This window comes from Leptonychotes weddellii, chromosome 5 (genome assembly GCF_054177405.1).
Source record: "Leptonychotes weddellii isolate Sample4059 chromosome 5, ASM5417740v2, whole genome shotgun sequence".
NCBI classification, from domain to species: domain Eukaryota; kingdom Metazoa; phylum Chordata; class Mammalia; order Carnivora; family Phocidae; genus Leptonychotes; species Leptonychotes weddellii.
Window position 1 is genome coordinate 58780204 of NC_138373.1, and position 22246 is coordinate 58802449.

The 22246-nt window shown below is 41.1% G+C and overlaps 1 protein-coding gene across 2 annotated transcripts in view; it reads right to left on the reverse strand.

Annotated features, from left to right (window-relative positions):
* Nucleotides 1–22246, reverse strand: part of LOC145721675 (MAGUK p55 subfamily member 7-like) — a 163455-nt gene that overhangs the window by 96936 nt on the left and 44273 nt on the right. Inside the window, exon 1 of one of the 2 annotated variants that reach the window (XR_014145508.1) lies at nt 22151–22240. The exons of the other annotated variant lie outside the window; for it this stretch is intronic. The gene's annotated coding sequence lies outside the window, so the exon portion shown is untranslated. Of the gene's footprint in view, nt 1–22150; nt 22241–22246 lie in introns of those variants that run through there. 2 annotated transcript variants of the gene reach the window in all.

A 22246-nucleotide genomic window follows, 5' to 3' on the forward strand; every position in this document is an offset into this window, starting at 1 on the left:
CGGGCCAAACCCGTCGGCAGAGGTGGTACTCAAACCACCAGAGGCAGGCCCGACCCTGGCTACCCCCGGCACAGTGGAGATGAAAGACAACGAGGGCAACACAGGCTCATACAGCTTGTATTCCACTTCTTCTTTTTTTTAACCAACAAGAGATCCAGTTTAGCAACTGCCAGACCCTTTAAGAGGACAAAAAAATAAAAAGGTCACATTCCTGGGCCCCCACTCTACACAGTCTAGTTTTAGGAACACTCGGTATAAAGAAGTAGTAGAGTGATGTTGCAGTTTACATATCAGGGAGCAAAATTCCTTTTAAGAGGGTATAAGCCAAAAGGAGGCCATTTCTAGTACTCCTAGCTCTAGATCAATAATAGCAACAGAACAATGGAATTTCTTAGAATCTGACCCACCAAGAGGAGGGTGTAACAATGGAGGCCCTGCTTATCACAGACCATATGGAGGTAACAGGCAATCTCCGATGACAGGGTCAAACCAGGACCATGAGCGACAAACGGACATGTGCCTGAAGCAATCTGGGATGTGAATCCCAGAGAAAAACTGTAGGTCTCGGAACACATTCCTATGCCTACTAGGGTAGAAGGTATGTAAAAACGAGTAATGAAAAATAACCATACATGGGGCCTAAATATAATAAGCTTTGAAGGTCCCATGGAGTAATTTTGACTCAGGGTGGCACAGCCAAAGATTCAAAAGCAAGACACTTGGGGCGCCTGGGTGACTCAGTCGGTCAAGCATCTGCCTTCAGCTCAGGTCATGATCCCAGGGCCCTGGGATCAAGCCCCACATTGGGCTCCTTGCTCCGCAGGGAGCCTGCTTCTCCCTCTGCCTCTGCCTCCCACTCCCCCTGCTTGTGCTCACTCACTCTCTCTCCATCAAATAAATAAATAAAATATTAAAAAAAAAAAAAGGGCAAGACACTTCTGTGCAGACAGAATGAAGTGGGATCAGGAATGTCAGCTAAGTGCTGATTACTGCAGTCTACACAAAAGGCAATGAATATCTGAGCTAAGGTGACAACAGTGGTAATATAGACAGAGGAATGACACCATGAAACACTGATAAGGAAGAGGACAGCATCTGGGACTAGCTGGCAGAGACAGGAAAAAAAATCAGCATTGTAGGGTATTTAACAATATGGTTGATTAAAAATGAATAGCAATTACCACGTACTGCCCCCTGATTTGTGTCAGGTCCTACACGAAGTGCTTCATAGGTGTTATGTGATTTAATTCTCACAACCATCATATGAGGTAGGTACTATTATTAGCCTGTTTCAGATAAGAAAATTGAGGCTTAGAGAGATGAAATAACTTGCCTAAATTCATAAGACTATCAATGAGCAGAGTTGAAATGTGAATCCAAAAAGGTTTAGAACACTGTTCAGCTTAAAAGAGAAGGAAAGCCTCACAACTAACATACTCAATGATGAAAAGGTGAGAGCTTGTCCTCTGAGGTCAGGAACAAGACAAGGATGCCCACTCTCACCACTTTATTCAACGTAGTGCCGAAAGTCCTAGCCTCAGCCATAAGGCAAGAACAAGAAAAGACATCCAAATCAGAAAGGAAGTAGAACTGTCACTATTTGCAGATGACATACATATAAAATACATAGTATATATATAAATAAATAAAACCCTAAAGATTCCACCCAAAAACTGTTAAAACCAATAAATGAATTCCGTAAAATTGCAGGGTATAAATTTAATACACAAAAATCTATTGTTTTTCTGTACACTAATAAAGTATCAGAAAGAGAAAGAAAACAATGCCATTTACAATTGCAACAAAAAGAACAAAATACCTTGGCATAAATTTAAGGGGAAGGAGGCAAAAAGACTTATACACCGAAAACTCTAAGACACCAATAAAAGAAACTAAAGATGACACAAAGATATTCCATGCTCATGAACTGGAAGGGAATTGTTAAAATGCCCATACTACTCAAAACAATCTACAGATTTAATGCAATCCCTATCAAAATTCCAAAGGAATTTTCACAGAACTAGAACAATTAGAACAATCCTAAAATTTGTATGGAACAACAAAAGACCCCCAATAGTCAAGGCATTCCTGAGAAGAGCAAAGCTGGAGGCATCAGGCTCCCTGATTTCAAAGTATATTACAAAGCTATAGTAATCAAAATAGTATGACATTGGCATAAAAATAGACACATAGATCAATGGAACAGAAGAGCTACCCTGAAGTAAACCCAAGCATATATGGTCAATTAATTTATGACAAAATCACCAGGAATATACAATGGGGAAAGGACAGCCTCTTCAATAAATCGTGCTGGGGAAACTGGACAGCTACGTGCAACCTCAGGGGAGACAGATCAGCCTAAGAACCTGGCCCTAAACTGCACTGGAAAGAGATACAACTGAATCATCATCTAGAGGGAGTGGAGACCCTATTTTTTAAAACCTCCTCTGGTGATATATAACCATGATTAAAGCATAGGTTAAAAAACAAAATTCAACTGAGTTAATTTTAAAAAGATCTTATTGGCTTTATTCGAGGATTCATGAATTGGGCAGTCACCCATCCAGCAAATAGAAAGGAGATCTGGGAAGAAGCTATATAGAACGAAAGACTTTTGTATGCAGAAGGGAGTGGGATCAGGAAGTTATAGGAACAAAAAAGTGGATTAGTTGTGGCAACCTCAGGGGAGGGGAGGGGAGGGGGAAGGGGAGAGGGGGAGAGAGAGGAGGGACGGGCAAGAGGCCGGAGGGGAGAAGAAAGAAGAGAAAAGAAAGAAAACACTAATTCAAAAAGATAAATACACCTCCATGTTCATTGCAGCATTACTCACAGTAGTCAAGATATGGAAACAACCTAAGTGTTCGTCGATGGATGAATGGATAAATTGTGTACATACCTACACACACACACACACACACACACACACACACACACACACACACACACACACACACACACACACACACACTAGAATACTATTCAGCCAAAAAACAAATGAAATCTTGCCATTGATGATAACATGGATGGACCCGGAGGGCATTATGCGAAGGGAAACAAGCCAAAGACAGTATCTTATCTCACTCATATGTGGAATCTAATAAAGAAAGAAAAATCAAGCTCATGAAAGACAGAGAACAGATTGGTGGTTGCCTGCCATAGCCGGAGGAAGCTGAATAGGTGAAGGAGGTCAAAAGGTACAAACTTCCAGTTATAAAATAAGTAAGTCATGCGGATGTAATGTAGAGCATGGCGACTATAGTTAATACCCTATTGTATATTTGACAGTTGCTAAGAGAGTAAACCTTAAAAGTGAAAAAAAGAAAAAAGAAAAAAGGGAAGGAAATCCTGCCATCTGTGACAATCCTCCAAATCCTGGAGGACATTATACCAAGTTAAAGAAGGACAAATACTACATCACGCCTCTTACATGGTGAATCTAATAGTAAATTCACAGAAGCAAAGAGTAGAATGGAACTTGCCAAGGACTGAGGGTACAACATTTCAGTTATACCAAATGAACAAGTCTTAGAGATCTACTGCAGAGCAGAGGGCCTAGAGTCAACCATACAGTATTGTGAGAGGGTAAATCTCATGTGTTCTTACCACAAAATAAAAACAAATAATGGTCATAATAATAACAAAGAGGGCAGGAAGGAACGTTCAGTGATGAATAAGTCTATGACACAGATTGTGGTGATGGTGTCAGAGGTGTTTCTCTTCAAACTCATTAAGTTGTATACATTAAATATGTTCAGTTTTTTGTATGCCAATCATACTTAAATAAAGTGTTGTTTTTTTTTTAAAATACTGTTGTGGTTTTCAGTCCACATCCTTAACCATTAAGACATATGACCTCAAGGTTTTCAGTGACCAGGGCAATAAACTTTGATTAAACAAGGAAGAGAGTAGAGCTATGGTTAAGAACATCAACCATTCCCTCTCCTCACAATGAGGCTTTTGGCCTTAAGGATGCAGTCCAGGGGGTTCCTAGGTGGCTCAGTTAAGCGTCTGCCTTCAGCTCAGGTCATGACGGGATCGAGCCCCACATCAGGCTCCCTGCTCAGTGGAGAGTCTGCTTCTCCCTCTGCCCCACACCCTGCTCATGCGCGCGCGCATTCCCTCAATTAAATAAAATCTTTAACAACAACAACAAAAAAGGATGCTGTCCAGTTGAAAAACTAGGAGAACCTACTGTTTATCAGCATTCCCTTAAAAGGAGGTACACAGGGCGCCTGGGTGGCTCAGACGGTTAAGCGTCTGCCTTCGGCTCAGGTCATGATCCCAGGGTCCTGGGATCGAGTCCCGCATCGGGCTCCCTGCTCCTTGGGAGCCTGCTTCTCCCTCTGCTTCTCTCTCTCTCTCTCTCTGTCTCTCATGAATAAATAAATAAAATCTTTGGAAAAAAAAAAAAAGGAGGTACACAGATTGTTCCTGTTAGTTCTAGTGGAACCATGATGTAATCTCTGCCATTATCACAGGCTGCATGCCTCACTGAGAACCAAGGGGCCAAAGGAACGAATGCCATGTTACACGGTGTCTGTTCTACCTTCCAGTCAGTTCTGAACCCTTGGCTAATTAAACAGGGATTTGAGCCTAATCTACAGTGCATATGGAAATGTTCCACTCCAGCCAATTTGTATACCACCTAAAAATGTTAGTTTTTTTTTTAAAGATTTATTTACTTCTTTTAGAGAGAGAGAGAGAGCATACGGTGGAGAGGGGCAAAGGGAAAGAGAGAGAGAGAGAAACTCAAGCAGGCACTGTACTGAACATGGAGTCTGATACAGGGATCAAACTCACGACCATGAGATCATGACCAGAGCTGAAACCAAGAGTCTGACGCTTCACGGACCGCACCACCCAGATGCCCCAATGTTACAGTTTTAGAGAAAAGAGCAGTTGAAATCAAGCATGCTAACTCTAAGACATTTCACTTTCGAGGAGACACCACTGAGCAACTGCAAACTTGCTTCAGCAAATTAGGGCTCTGGTGGATTCAATGAACCGGAGCTCACTGAAGCCACCATAGAAGTCACTCATACAGAAAGGAGAGCCAGAACCCAGACAATGGGCAGAGGCACAATAATCAGGGTAAGAGGCAGGAATAAATGGGTCAAGGGTTGAAGACACTCCCATAGTTAAGCGACAGCAGCAAAAAGACAAACCAGTGGCAGAAACCAAGACAAAACTAAATTGTCTGAGAAGCAGCAGAACTAAGCTTCCCAATATCCAGTCATCAAATTCATCCCATCACACCACCCAGATCTCTAGAATACTCATCCCTGCGCCATCCCTACTCCTCCATTCAGCCCCTCACCACTGTCCATCTGTACCTTCCCATCGGACCCCCACTCTACCATGGCAAATTCCTACTACGTCCCATAGACTTGTTTCTCAAACTGAGGTACTTGCGGAGGTTCAACGGTGGGGCATAAAGATCACATATCTTTCCGGAGTGTCCATTTTAAACAATGCAAAGTGATATTTAATCTATCAGAACAAAAACATTAAACCTCGGAACAATTTCATGCTTGCAGTGGGTGACTCTTGGAAGTGCCCTCAGACTTCTGAGCTAACTTGTCACCAGGGGTACACTTCAGTAGACAGATTTTTAGAGCACGAGCCAGAGGAGGTGAGACCTGTGCTTGTCCAGATTAAAAGAAGGAGCCAAGGAGAGACTGAAGATGCACAAAAGAGACATTCCAGTAAGAATCTGAATCATAGGATATTCTCACACATTGGTTTCTGACGTATAGGAGAACAGGTAGCGGGAGTTTGAACCCTGGTTTTACCACTTCCTAATCCTTGGACTCGGGGCAAAGTACTGAACTGCAGGACTCGGTTTTCCCCATTTATAAAAGAAAAGAGACAATCTTCCAAGGACTGCTGTTAAGACAAGACTTACACATGAATATCAGGGAGCCCCGGCTCAGCACAGCGCCTCAGGAATAGCAAAGGATCAATAAATGGCAGAAGCTACTGTCAATGGCAGCTATGATTAAGTTAAAAACAACTCAGAGGGAGAAAAAGGTGTATTGTGGGAAGCAATCTTGCCATACCATTCACAGTCTTCCCCTAAGGATATTTGAGGTCCCATATGCAAAAATCAGAGTAAATTCAATTACCCAGTTCTGGACCCAGCTGGAGATTAGAAACACTAGAACAGAAGTCGAGTCAAAATCGCTTTAGTTATCACCTGTAAAGTATACGATGCTGAACTAAGCTAACTGAGCAGATCTCAGTGGTCAGTGGAAGAGTCAGTACACACATCACTAATGACCCACTTCCCTGCGGGTACCATTCCGAAGTACACACCAAGGAACCCCAAAAGCTGGAGTTACAAAGAACCCCACTGCTGATCAGCAACAGCTGTTAACAGGTTCCTAGGAGGAGAGTCACAAATGTACACAGGTGTTTACATAATCTTCTGTCCGGGTATGAAGGACTGGCTATTTAGCAATCACTCAAATTAAGAGAAGGAATTCAGAAGGGAGGAGCAGCTTAAAACAGGTCTGGCCTGCAGTAGAAGGACCTGTCTTAAGTCACCGCCAGCACCAGGGCGAGAATCTGCAGTTTAAGACGAAAGGCATTTGCTTCCCTTGTTCTCACCAGAATTCCAACAGATACTCTGGCTCGATCTGACTCATCCTTCCCATAACCAGTTTTGCCTATTACTATCCTTTACCTAAAGAAAACTTTTTTTTCCATCATCTGTTTCTCAACAGTATAAATTTTAAAGAGGAGGAAGTATTGTAATAAACGTAATTTTTATCATTCAACCCACGAAATGCCAGTAAAAAATTTATCTAACAAAGGTCAACTTTTCACCTACTTTATTCTACTATAAACACCTTGAGGGCAAGGATACTTTATACACTTTCAAATGTGCTCTCAGAATACAACATAGGATTCATAAAAGGATAATTATGTGCAATGAATCCATTATTCTCAGAAGCAAGAAAAATCTTAATTTTTTTAAAGAATTTATTTGAGAGAGAGAGGGAGTACAAGCAGGGAGAAGAGCAGAGAGAGAGAGAGAAAGAGAGAAACTCAAGCAGAGTCCTCGCTGAGTACAGGGCCCCATGTGGGGCTCAATCTCACAACCCTGAGATCATGATCTGAGCCAAAATCAGAAGTTAGATGGTTAACCAACTGAGCCACCCAGGCACCCCAAGAAAAATCTTATTTAAATTTTAAAAAATGTAATTCTCTTAATAGCATCAGTAGGTATCTACACATTTTTTTTTTATTTCAAATGAATTAAGTTACTCTCAGAATACAACAAAAGGACTTTTTTCTTAATAGTTTCCTTTGGATTTACTTACTTCTAAAAACGAGTGCAATTTCTCAAAGAAAAACGACTGAGAGACCAATTTAATTTACTCATCCTGAACAGACTTATTCTATAATCTAATGGACCAACTCACAATGTTGAAAATTAATTTAAAAAAAAAAAAAAGGCAGGGCGCCTGGGTGGCTCAGTCAGTTAAGCCTCTGCCTCTGGCTCAGGTCATGATCCCAGGGTCCTGGGATCCAGCCCCGCATCGGGCTCCCTGCTCCACGGAGAGCCTGCTTCTCCCTCTCCCTCTGCTGCTCCCTCGTCCCTCCGTCCCTCCATCCCTCCGTCCCTCCCTCCCTGTGCTCGCTCGCTCTCGGTCAAATAAATAAAATCTTAAAAAAAAAAAAATTAACCTGCCTTTTCTATACAACTGTATCTCAAATAACTGATGAGGTAAATTTCCTCTTTATAAAAATATCCTAATACATAAGGAAGAAAAACAGAAACAAAATATCACCATTTCACAAACCACTAATAAAACAATGGATTTAGGTAATGATTCTCAATGACCAGGAACACCACAAAAAAGACACAATCAACACTGCTGGACTCCAGCTAGAAGTACACCTTACCACCCATGAAGCAATTTTGCAAAAAACAGAAACCGAATCAAACCAAGATCTGATTACTATTTACAGGAAATAAAAGAAGAGAAGAACATGTTAAACCATTAACAGGTTAAAATTAAATCAAAAGCATTACAACAGGTTACCACTTGTTATCATTCTTCCTAATTATGACATTACCCAACAAATAGTTCTTGATAAATGTCCAGGACATGTCTTCAACTTCTCTTTGTGATTATCTTCATCTTAAAAGATGAGGAAAGTAAACCAAGTGTTAGCATGTTTATAGACGTATTTATTGTGATAAGACAGCAAAATTAACAGCTTCACACAGGTCTGAAGCTGCTGATCTCAGAAATATTTTCTTTCCTACTGTTACCAAACTTTCCCTCACTTGGAAAAATACAGCACAGCTGAGCCAAGAAGTAGCAGGTCCCTGCTTCTAAGACGATAGCTTTCGGAGTAAGTAAGCAAAGGCAAAGTTGGATCTGGTTCAGCAACCTCAGGGGAGACAGATCAGTATTCAGAACCTGGCCCTCAACTGCACTGGTGAGAGATACAAAGAACCAGCTGTTCTTGAGGGATCCTTAAACCCTGGGGTCCTCAAGAACCTTCCAGCCCATCCATGAGGTCAAAACGGTTTTTGCAATAATGCGGAGAGGTTACTTGCGATGTTCACCGCACTGACATTTGTGCTGAGGATGCAACAGCAAGGGTATGAAACTGCTGGCACCTTGGCAGGAAAAAAGTCGATGGCACCAACCGGGCAGCCCTCCCCACGATAAACTCAATGAAAAGAAATGCCAGCTTCACATAAGAGTGTCCTTGATGAAACGGTGAAAATGAACAACTGTACTGAAATCTCAGTTCTTGGCTACATGTCTTCTTAACATTCTGTGACAAAATAGGAAGTATACATAAGGATGTATGCCATACAGTGAAGGCCAATGGTTGTCTCAAAGTAAAAGAGGAGTGCCATCTGTCCAATTCGCGAGCTGAGCGAGCAGCTTTTTTCCCCATGGAGTATCATTCTTATAGGAAATAACAACTGAAAGGCAAATGGAGTATTGAAGGTTGGGTATTTATTTGGCAGACTTTTTTTTTTTTTTTAAGAATAAATAAAGTGAACCTATTGCTTCCAGGAAGACACCCAACCTATGTGTTGACCATGAAAAAATTCAAACTTTCCAGCAAAAATTAGGTTTTTCAAAAAATTACATCTGCCACCAGGAATACGACAGCTTTTGCAATAACAATCTTTCTGATGGGATCATGAGTGATTTTAACAAATGTGACCTTTTCCAATGATATCATGAAAGGTGCCAACATTTGGGAGATTTATAGAATTCCATGAACCAGTATTTTCCAAATCATGTATGAAGATTCAACGTACAAGATAAACCAGTACAATTAAATGTAACAGAATGAGAAAAGTTTGACATGGGTTAAGATTCCAGTCTGCAACTAAATTTGTAAGAAACTGTCACAGAGTTTTGATGTGGTATCAAAGAGAATATCCACGATTACCTAACAAGATCATTAAAACACTCCTCTCTTCCAACTACAGGTCTGTACAAGACTAAATTTCCTTCATATATTCCAACCAAACAACAAATCACAACAGACTGAATACAGAAACAGAAAAATCCAGCTGTCTTCTAAGCAGACATGAAGAGCTACAATCAAAAAGAATAAAATATTTAGGAATAAATGTAACCAAGGAGGTAAAAGATCTGTACTCAGAAAGTGACAACACGCTGATGAAAGAAACTGAACATGACACAAATGGAAAGATATTTCATGCTCATGAATTGGAAGACTATTGTTAAAATGCCCGTACTACCCAAAGCAATCTACAAATTCAATACAATCCCTATCACAATTCCTATTTTTCACAGAAGACAAATATTCCTAAAATTTGTATGGAACCATGAAAGACTGCAAACAGCTAAAGCAATCTTGAGAAAGGAGAACAAAGCTGGAGGTATCACAATCCCAGATCTAAACTATACTACAAAACTACAGTAATCAAAACAGTATGGTACTGACACAGAAACAGACACACAGATCAACAGAACAGAATTAAGAGCCCAAAAATAAACTCATGTTTATATGGTCAATTAATCTACAACAAAAGAGGCGAGAATATACAATAGGGAAAAGACAGTCTCTTCAAGGGGCCCCTGGGTGGCTCAGTCGTTACGCGTCTGCCTTCAGCTCAGGTCATGATCCCAGGGTCCCAGGATCGAGCCCTGCATCGGGCTCCCTGCTTGGCGGGAAGCCTGCTTCTCCCTCTCCCACTCCCCCTGCCTGTGTTCCCTCTCTCGCTATGTCTCGCTCTCTCAAATAAATAAATCTTTAAAAAAAGACAGTCTCTTCAATAAATGGTGCTGGGAAAACTGAACAGCTATATGTGAAAGAATGAAATTGGACCACTTTCTTACATCACACACAAAAATTAACTCAAAATAGAATAAACACCTAAATGTAAGACCTGAAATCATAAAACTCCTAGAAGAAAACATAAGCAGTAATCTCTTAAACATCAGCTTTAGCAACACTTTTCTAGATGTGTGTCCTCAGGCAAGGGAAACAAAAGCAATAATAAACTATTGGGACTACAACAAAATAAAAAGCTTTCACACAATGAAGGAAACCATCAATGAAATGTAAAGACAACTTATTACTGAATGGGAGAAGATATATGCAAAGGATATATCTGATGAGTTCATATCCAGAATATATAAAGAACTCACACACCACCAAAAAATGTATTAATCTGATTTAAAAATGGGCAGAGGACCTGATTAGACATTTTTCCAAAGAAGACATACAGATGGCCAATAGACACATGAAAAGATGCTCAACACCATTAATTAGGGAAATGCTAATCAAAACCACAATGAGATACCACCTCACACCAGTCAGAATGGCTAGTATCAAAAAGATAAGAACTAGTGTTGGTGAAGATGTTGAGAAAAGAAAAACCCTTGTGCACTGTTGATGGGAATGTAAATTGGTGCAGCCACTGTGGAAAACAGTATGGAGGTTCCTCAAAAAATTAAAAATAGAACTACCATACGATCCAGTAATTCCACTTCTGGGTATTTACCCAAAGGAAATGAAAACACTAATTCAAAAAGACATATGCACCCCTATTTTGACTGCAGCATTATTTACAATAGCCAAGAAGCAACCCAAGTGTCCATCGAAAGATGAGAGGATAAAGAAGATGTGGCAGGGGCACCTGGGTGGCTCAGTCGTTAAGTGTCTGCCTGCAGCTCAGGTCACGGTCCCAGGGTCCTGGGATCGAGCCCCGCATCGGGCTCCCTGCTCAGCGGGAAGCCTGTTTCTCCCACTCCCCCTGCTTGTGTTCCCTCTCTCGCTGTGTCTCTGTCAAATAAATAAATAAAATCTTAAAAAAAAAAAAAAAAGATGTGGCATATATATATAGAACGGAATATTACTCCAAAGTAAAAAAAAAAAAAAAAAGAAAGAAATCTTGTCATTCACAACACGAACGGACCTAGATTGTGCTAAGTGAAATAGGGCAGAGAAAGCCAAATACTGAATGATTTCACTTACATGTGAAAATCTAAAAAGCAAAACAAATGAACAAAACAGACTTAAAATAGAGAACAAACTGGTAGTTGCAGGGGGCGGGGGAGGGAAGTGATGGGTGAAACAGGTGAAGGGGATGAAGAGGTACAAAGTTCCAGTCACAAAATACATAAGGGATGAAAAGTACAGCATAGGGAATACAGTCAGTAACAGTGTAATAACTTTGTATGGTGACAGATGGTTACTACACTTACATTGGTATTACATAATGTATAGAACTGTCAAATGACAATGTTGTACACCTGAAACTAACATTGTAAGTCAACTGTATTTCAATTTAAAAAAAGTTACAAAGACATAAAGTAATGCCACTCTTCTCACTTATTTTGATAGTTATTTTTCATAAAGTGTTTTTATGTTTACATATAATGGGATTCTTACTTTTTTTTTTTTTTTAAAGATTTTATTTATTTATTTGACAGAGAGAGACACAGCGAGAGAGGGAACACAAGCAGGGGGAGTGGGAGAGGGAGAAGCAGGCTCCCCGCTGAGCAGGGAGCCCGATGCGGGGCTCAATCCCAGGACCCTGGGATCATGACCTGAGCCGAAGGCAGACTTTTAACGACTGAGCCACCCAGGCGCCCCTGGGATTCTTACTTTTTAACGAGTTAATACTCTAAAATTTCTTGTTTGAATTTCTAACACAGCAAATATTGTTAGATATCACCCACATAAAGAAAAATCCTGGGGCGCCTGGGTGGCTCAGTTGGTTGAGCGACTGCCTTCGGTTCAGGTCATGGTCCTGGAGTCCCGGGATCGAGTCCCGCATCGGGCTCCCTGCTCAGCAGAGAGTCTGCTTCTCCCTCTGCCCCTCCCCCCTCTCATGTGCTCTCTCTCTCTCTCTCATTCTCTCTCTCAAATAAATAAATAAAATCTTTAAAAAAAAAAAAGAAAAATCCTTAATTTTTCAGAGTGAAGTACTGAAATCACATGTTTGAAAACTGCAGCTCCAAAGATTAGAGCCCAGGTCAAGGCTCCAATGTTCAAATGAACTTTCAGACACGACCTTATCCTGATTTCCCTGTTGAACAAAACACCCCAAGTCAGGAGTCCAGCAGGAGCCAACTGACAGACCATGACCATGAATCACCATACTGTTACAAGTCAAGGTCACAGAAAAGAGCAGCAGGGTGACTTCTGGGGTCCTACTAATGTTTCCTCTCTTCAACCTGAATGCTGCTTAAACAAGTGTGTTTGGTTTGGGGTAACTCAGTGAGGGGCACATGTAGGACATTTGCATATCCTAGCATATGCACTCTTCTAGGTATCTATTCATTTTTTTAAAAATTCACAGTTTGGGGCACCTGGGTGGCTCAGTTGGTTAAGTGTCTGACTTCGGCTCAGGTCATGATCTCAGGGTCCTGGGATCGAGCCCTGAGTCTGGGCTTTGCACTCAGCAGGGGAGTCTGCTTCTCCCTCTCCCTTTCCTCCCACTCATGTGCACATGTGCATGCGCGCATGCTCTCTCTCCCTCCCCCTCAAATAAATAAAATCTTAAAAAATAAAAGTTCACAGTTTAAGATACATAACCATTTCCGCTTTGTTTTTTCAAACACATGATGGCTTTCAACTAAGTAGAGTCGCTACACATAACTTACTTTGGAAAAGCCTGATTAAAAATAATCCAAATATGTAATTGAAAAACCTCAATATAAAATATACATATATATACACATATCAAATAAAAATAAAAACGTCACTATACACAACTATAACTATTCAGAGTTTAGAGCTCTACATACCATCCATGACAGTTACCTTACCAAAATCAGAAAGAGAATACTGTGCTTATTTCTCAAGTTTTTAAAACAAATGAAGTCAATTAAAAAAAAAAAAAAATAGAGCAGGGGCACCTGGCTGGCTCAGTCAGAAGAGCATGCAACTCTTGATCTCAGGGTCATGAGTTCAAGCCCAATGTTGGGTATAAAGATTAAAAAAATAAAGTTTTAAATAAAAAACTTTAAAATAAAAAATAGAGCCTTTAACCCTCCCCAAAAAAAGTAAAATGAAAAATAAAAATAAATAAATCTTCCAATTAAAGGTGAAACTAAAGATAAATTCCCTACAAGATCTAGGGACCACCATCTCTGTTACTCTCAATGTATCACTACAATTCTAGACAAATGCAGTAAAGCAAGGAAATACAAAAGATAAGGTAATAAGAATTGGAAGGAAAAAGACAACTGGCCATTATTTAAAGAATAAACTTCAGAGAACATGGAAAAGAAGAACTAGCCACTACACTACATAAGAATTTAGCAAGATTGCCCCCAAAATATATTAAGTATAGACAGATAAGCTGATAGTTTTATATCAATATAGACATACATACCAATAGAGAAAAAAAAGGGGGAAAGGAAAAAAAAATGTCACTCACAATAGAAACAAAAACCGAGTACCTAGGAATTAATCTAACAAAGAAGACATAAGACAATAATGGAGAAAAAAATGTTAAACTCTATCGAAAAAACAACTATCTTTGATACAGGTGTTAAAAATAAGAAAACAGGGGTGCCTGGGTGGCTCAGTTGGTTAAGCATCTGCCTTCAGCTCAGGTCATGATCCCAAGGTCCTGGGATGGAGCTCCTGCTCAGCGGGGAGCCTGCTTCTCCCACTCCCCCTGCTTGTGTGCGTGCTCATGCACTCTCTGTCAAATAAAATCTTAAAAAAAAAAAAGACAACAAGCCCAACATAGTCACTTATGCTAAGCCCCACATCATCAGAGACAATTAGTTTCAGCTCTCCCAGAAATGGAATCATAAACTAGTTCATTAGGAACTTACCTGATCTGCATGAATGAGGTAACCTGCCTTGCAGACTCCTGTCATCTAAAGGAAAGCGACACAACCAGTCCACTTTTTGCTCCTATAGCTTCCTGATCCCACTCCCTTCTACATGCAAAAGTCTTTCATTTTATATAGTTCCTTCTCAGACCTCCTTTCTATTTGCTGGATGGATGACTGCCCAATTCATGAATTGTCAAATAAAGTCAGTAAGATCTTTAAAATTGATTCAGTTGAATTTTGTTTTTTAACATATGGTTTAACCATGGTTATGTATCACCAGAGGAGGTTTTAAAAAAATACAACTGCTGGGTCTCCACTCCCTCTAGATTATGATTCAGTTGATACAGGGTAAACTGGGGCACAGGTTTCTAAAAGCTACCTCGTTAATTCTAATGTAAAGCCAGGGATGAAAACCACCAGCTTAAACATCTGAAAAGAATACAGGTGGGTCTCATACTTCTACATACCAATCACTATAAACAGGTTGTAGCAATAAAAATGAAAACAAAAACAAAACCAGTGTGGAACTAGAACAGAAAGAGACAGGTTGTAAAAACATACCTTTGTTAACTAAGAATGGAGAAGTATGTCCTAAACAAAACCTAGACGGTAAAAAAATGGATCTAACTATAACAAAATTAAAGATTCTGTACAATAAAAGATTTCAAAGAAGAAACCCGATAAACGGGTAAAAAAAACAAAACAAAAAACCTAATAAGATATTCGCACCATATAAAATCCAACAGATTATCACCCAGAATATACAAAAAATTCCTGTTAATTAGGGCAGAAAAGCAGGAAGGGGGATACAAAAATCTAACAGAACAAGAGGCAAAGAATAAATAAATGGCAATTCACAAAAGGGGACCCCACACAGCTGATAAGCATATGACAGGATACTCGCCTGCATTAGTAATCAGAGAACTGCAAATCGGAACAGTAATATATCACGCTGTGCCCAGTTCGCTCCATCTGTTGCATCAGATTGGAAAAAATTATAAGGTCAGTAAATATCAAGTGCTGGCAAGAATGTCGGGACCGACAGCTGGCAACAGTGTAAACCATCACAGCCATTCCAGATAATAATCTGGCAGAACTTAATGAAGTTATGTTCAAGCCCGAGAGAGGGTCCAATGGGGGGTGGCGGAGAACCAAAAATGGGATGGGAGATGGAGGAGGAAGATCGGTGAAATAATCTGAGGCTTACATGGACCACCGCATCATAAGGGCGGGCCAAAAGGGAGCATGAACTCAAGCCTATGCACCCGACATGGGGAGGGAGTCCCTGCCACACATGGTCCTTCATGCAACCAGCATGTGCGAAATCCTTGCCCACCAGGTGTTGTGCTTGGGCCTTGCCCTCACAGAGTATGCATTCTAGTGAAGGAAACAATAAAAAGTGAACAAGTTTAACATTAAGAGGGTGACGATGGTGACAGGAAGTAACAGGAATGGGGTGCCAGACAAGAGGTGGGCTCTCGGAGACATGACCGGGCATGGTGGCCATCGGGGGAAGAATCTCCAAGAACTGCATTCAGGGTCTTCGAACAAAGTCACCAAACAACAGGTGAGTCTATTTTCTAAAGATGACTCCCAGGCACTTCCTGAAACTGAACTCCCAGGAACAACCTTTAAAATTCCTGTTCTATAAAGTGTGGACTACAATGATTATCCTAAAACCAACATCTTTTGACCAAAGAAAGCTTTTCAGGAGGAAAAAAACAAAAGAAGACACCACCAATGTGAACATTCCAGGTCTCTTAAAAATGTTTCTGGAAAATCATTAGATCCACAAACTTTTCCTTCATTTGTTAAATACAAATTGAGTACTTTTATGCCTTTTCCACAGCACTGTGCTAGGAAATGAGGATAAATACAAAAGTTTCTGGGGGCGCCTGGCTGGCTCAGTCTGTTAAGCGTCTGCCTTCGGCTCAGATCATGATCCCAGGGTCCTGGGATCGAGCCCCAAGTCGGGGGGGGGGGGGTCCCTGCTCAGCAGGGAGCCTGCTTCTCCCTCTCCCTCTGCTGCTCCCCCTGCTTGTGCTCTCACTCTCTTACTCTCAAATAAAATCTTAAAACTTTTTCAAAAATTAAAAGTTTCTGTCCTTAAGGAGCATACCTCAACTTTAAGATTCAGGATTCTATTTATTTCATACCCTAATTGATTTTTTAGGATTAAAAGCCAACATTTATTGCATGTTCGCCACCTAGCAGGTGCTGTTCTATGAGCTTTTACACACTTGAGTTCATTTAAATACTTGCCACAACATGATACTATATTTCTAATTTAGAGAACAGAGGTAAGAAATGTGCCTGAAGTCGGTGACAGAGCAGGGATTCAAATCCAGATCTTTCAAACTTCAAAGCCTGTTCTCTTAACCACTGTGCTTACATGCCCCCTGGTATCTTCTCCCTGGTTTTCAGAGTATGGTCCCTGGGCCAGCAGCATCACCGCTGTGACTTAATAGAAAGGCACGTTCTCAGGGCCCACCCCAGACCCACTGAATCAGAAACTCTATGAGTGGAGCCAGCTACCTATGTTTTAACAAGCCCTCCTGGTGATCTAGGGGCACGGAAGGTTCTAGAACCACTGGTTTTCACACTCAGTGTATGTACGTTAAAGGGGAAATGATCACCGTCTTGGAAATTTCACAACGTAAACTTTCAATCCTATTTAAAATGACTCTAAATAAATCAAAATTATGTTCATTCATTTTTCAAGACCCAGCAACTCCTCCCCCAACCTGACAAAATGTCCAATCTGTACTCTGATTCAACCATCTAAAAAAAAAAGTCTACTCTGAGGGGCCTTACTAGGAACTGGATTTTAAATTCCAAACATGAAAAAGAGCACAGAGGTCCAAACAGAATCCTCAGAAGTTGAATCAGAAGCCATATTAGGAAGAAAACAAAAACGTTTTGAATATCAGCAGCAGAAGCTTGACAAATCTTGGTCCATAGCTCCATAAGCCTTTTTACCTCTGGCTCAACTCTAGATTTTTACAACACCCCATCAACAAACTTCCAATTGCCAAAAGAAAAGGTTATAACCTTCAGAAATATTTGTTTCTCAAGACTCAAATTGCTTTTTTTTTTTAAGATTTTATTTACTTTTGCGAGAGAGAGAGAGAGAGAGAACAAGCGGGGGCGGGCAGCAGAGGCAGAGGGAGAAGCAGGCTCCACACTAGCAGGGAGCCCGATGCGGGACTCGATCCCAGCACCCTGGGATCATGACCTGAGCTGAAGGCAGACGCTTAACGAGTGAGCCACCCAGGCGCCCCTCAAATTGCTTTAAATAAACACATAGAGGCACCATCTTCCAAACACGTTTTTAACAAGCTCATCAGATACGCTAGTGCATATACACAGGAGTGCAAAAACTGCTCACATCACCCCAACCCCTTACCTAGACCCCTTTACAGCATCCTACCTGACTTTCCTCTATTCAAAGCAATATCTAGACCAGGAGCCTTCTTTCTTACCCCAACTCAAGTCCTCAGTTTGAGGAATACACCTCCACGAGTACTTAAATTTGTCTATTTCTATTAACACCTTTTTTTAAGGTAGTGGAAGACAGAGTATCAGAAGTATGTAGAGATTCAAGCACCTACCATAATTTGAGAACCTACTCTATGCCAGATAACTCCTTTAAGCTATTCATCTGCATACTCAAATTAATTTCATAAAGTTCAGGATTCTACTTATTTTAAAAATTAAAAACATAGGGGCGCCTGGGTGGCTCAGTTGGTTGGGCGACTGCCTTCGGCTCGGGTCATGGTCCTGGAGTCCCGGGATCGAGTCCCGCATCGGGCTCCCTGCTCGGCGGGGGGTCTGCTTCTCCCTCTGACCCTCCTCCCTCTCATGCTCTCTGTCTCAAATGAATGGATAAGATCTTTAAAAAAAAAAAAAAAAGGAAAAAAAAAATTAAAAACATAAATTTGAAGACTGAAGAGTTAACTTGCCCAAGTCTGTATGGTGGGATAGCTAGAAACCTGACTTAAAATGCATATTGACTTGATTCAAGTCGTCAAAGGTGCAAAGAGCTCTAAGCAGCCCACACTCAGGCAGTTTTTAATCTGCCTGACTACTTACAACCATCCACCTTTCCACACCCCAGCTCACCCAAGACTGGCGGCACCGGCGGGAGCTACCCTCCTGGAAGGAACGGCACCTATTTATTTTCCCTCTCCCAAAACACCATTAATTTCCCCGCCCTAGAACCACAGGTAGTTCCAAGAAACAGATTACCAAAGCCCTCCTCCCTACACAGAGTTCACTGGAACTGAAACACACACACACCAACCACCTTCAGACCTTCCCATTCAAATTCTTATCCTGCCTTTTAAAAGCCCAAAGCTTTCTGTAAAACATCTCCAAAAATGCAATCGTCCCAACTAGTCCTTATTCTCCACTAACATTGCCATTTCTATACCTAAAACGGGTACTTCTTATGAAAGCAACAGCTATCTTCTCATCCACGTTCTGTAACAATAACAGCAATTAATCAGTAACAAACAAATCTGTAAGCTCTTATAGTCAGAGGGAGGATGATCCCCTCTCCTTTATAAGTAAGCTGAAAATAATAATGTTCCCCTAAATAGATTATGTGAGCATTCAAGAAAGAAAAACTGTTACACGCCTAGAAAAAAAAAATTTTTTTTATAACTTCAGTATTCACTCATATTCAAGATTTGAGTAATCTTGTTATATGTACCTACTTTATTCTACCACATGTTTTAAGGAATCCATAATCAACGAAAGCAAAACATGAAACTAGTCAAATAGCTAAGAGTTCACATAAGATTTAAACAAAACACAGCCATTAAAAAAAAGTTCAAGTGTACATAAACAAGGACCAAAAATCCACCCTCTGGTGTGCGTTCCTGATCACAGGGAGAATCAGAGAGCTTTTTAGAAGTTATTCCTAAAATTGCTAAGTGTCCTTCACTTTAAATTAAGCTGTCGTTTCCTTCCAAATAATCTCACTTAATGAAACTGACAAATCACTCATTGCAATTCTGTCTGAACTATAATTACAACAGAAACAGTGACAGTACATTTGTATCTTTGTCAGTGAAATGCTTGTAATAAGAAAAAAACATCTGATTGAACTCTGCATTGAGTAGCACCCAGTGCACCACCTAGTGGAAGCTGTGTAACATCGTAATTAACATTCTTTTTTAAAGGACAGAAACTCTAGGGAAGAATACAATACTATACAAATAGCCTAAATCTCTTTCCAGTTTCCCACACTGCAAGAGGGCTGTGTTCTTAAGAGAGGACTCATTTCCTGTACAAACTAACAAATTGATAAAGGTTTCTTAATGGAAATCCTTGGGCGCTAGAAATTTTGACAGGAGAGCAAAAATTAAGACATTAATGCAAAAAAATCGAATCAGAGATAGGGCTTATATAAGCTATGCCTTATATCTTACAAGAATAAGTTATGTCAAAATGGCATACAGACGCATGAAAAGGGACAACTTCATGATTAGAACAGTTCCATTCAGTAATTCATAAGACATTTCCATATTCCTGATGACTAATTAGTTCAACATAACCTAGCAATTCTCCAGAATTCCCCAAGCCTTGACACCATTCGAGAGGTTCCTGCCAACTAGCCATCTAAGCCTGCTCTTCATTAACCCCCAAACTCCTTTGTTTGCACTATTCTGAGAAATAAATGATTTTTACATTTTCAACTTTTCTACTAAATTTATAATTAACCTTTCCCAAGCCCCAAGTCATGACCAGAATGCATCATGCTTCATTTTTATTTGCCTTATGCATATTAATCATTTCAATTCAACTCAGAAAACAGTACTGAAGTCCACTGCTAAGCTACAGATGCAAACATAGATAAGATAGGGTTCTCTAATTTAGAAAATCTCCCCAAAATTTAAAATAGAGATTTTCACATAGCACCACTAGGAATTTGTTTTGTTTTGCCTGTGTGAAAAATTACCTTTCTGGTGTGATTCAAACTATCTCAACAACCTCGAGGAGGGGGAAAAAAAAAAAAAACCTAAGAGACACTATTTCTTTACTTGGAAAAAAACATCTCCATCTGTGATTCTTTTACCACATGATCAAATCGGTATACAGAAACTTACTTGATGGTGGGAACCTTAGTAGATCCTGGATTAAATCCACTATGGGTACAAAATAAAGTAGGAGTCAGGTGACCTGGGCAGAATTCTCCTCATCTCTAAGGCTTTTTCACTTTATGTACTTGTAAAATAGGCATGATATGCACTACCTACCTCCCAATAGAAGGATTAAAAAATTGACAGTCTGTGAGAGTCTCAATTAAAAGACCTAAATGGAAATACAGGTATCCCCCGTTTTTCACAAGCTCATGTTACACTACTTTGCTTTTACGACAGACCTTACTATCTCTTTGCACTAACTGAAAGAAACCCACAGAGGTGTTTGTTTTGCATCAGCTGGTATAGAGACAGCACACACCCAGGAACAGCCAGAGTGGCAGAACCAAGCTCCTTCCCTGGGAACTCCACTCAGCATCTCAGCATCAAGCCCCTAGCAGCTCTGACCTCTGTCTGAGCATCTGTGCTGTATCTTGATTTATTTGACATTAGCAAAATGTATTCTAAGGTATCAAAAAGCCTAAGAGGTTTTTGGGGGGTAACACTAAAAAAATTTCCCATATACATTAATAGTAAGTGGTTTTTTTTGCTTTGCAGCGCTTCGGTTTAGAAAAGATTTCATAGGAACGCTGTGTTTTCAGATAGCAAGGAAAACCTGTACTGGTGAGAACTGGAGTGCACCTAGAAGCGGAGAACACTGCTCCAAGAGTTCTCACGGTGCCATTACTGCCCAAACCCGGTGACCTTCACCATTTCACTTGTGAACAAATAGTGAATGAAAACAAAGGTTATTAAGCAAGTCAAAGAAAAGGTAATAACAATTCAAGGTGCAAATTTGTAATAAATTGTCTGGCTTGTCTGCAAAGTATTACCGCATGAGTACCAAGCAGGTGCATTCCTAAAACCTAAAACCCTGAAATTGTTTTTAGAGAAGCTTTTTTTTTTTATTTTAATGCTAATGTTTAAAAAAATTAGAAGAAGAAAAAAGAATCACAATTCTACTCCCACCCATGACACAGTGACAGAAACAAGGTTCCACCCCCACAATCCTTTGAAATCTGCGCAGGCATTCCTCATCAACATTCCTCCCCCTCACTCCTATTGCACCTTCCCCACTTCAGCCCAGACAAAGGTGAGTCACACTGCTGGGTCTACTTGTCACTTAAGGAAAAGTCCCCAAACAAGTTCACGTTAAAGACTGCTCTTAATTTAAAAAATAATAAATAACAAGTAAACAGTGTTAATGTGTAAATGGCACTGCAATGCGCCTGCCTCCAGAAAATATGTAATTAACAATACCCAAGACACCTTTCTGGCTTAAAAAAAAAAAAGCCACTCAGCTTATCGTTACTTATCAGTAGGTCCCTTTCCCTCGTGAGCCTGACTCTGACTCAACTCCGCAGTTTTCCTCCACCTGCACGTTCTCGAGCCCTCCGTTGGGCCCAGCCGCCTTACTCCGAGTCCCCAAGGGGTCCCGCCGGCAGCTGACCCCGCTCCTCCCCCTCCCGGTCCCCCGCCCGGCCCCGCCCCCACCTCCCCGCAAGGTGTCGCCGCCGCCGCCGCCGCCGCCGCGGGCTCCCGGGCGGAGGCGCCTTGAGGCGGGCGGGAGGCTCGGGTGACGCGGCCCGGCTCGGCCAGATTGCCGCCCGCGGAAGCAGCAAGGGGAGCAGACCCCACCGCCCGCGCCGCACCGGTGCTCGGATAGGGGCTGCAGCCACGGCGCCCCATTACCTGCTCTGGGCAGCCGTGGCCCGCGGGAGGCGCGATCGCTCCGGCCCCTGCAGCCCCGGGTCGGGAAGCAAAGAGGCAGCGACCGCAGCCGCCGCA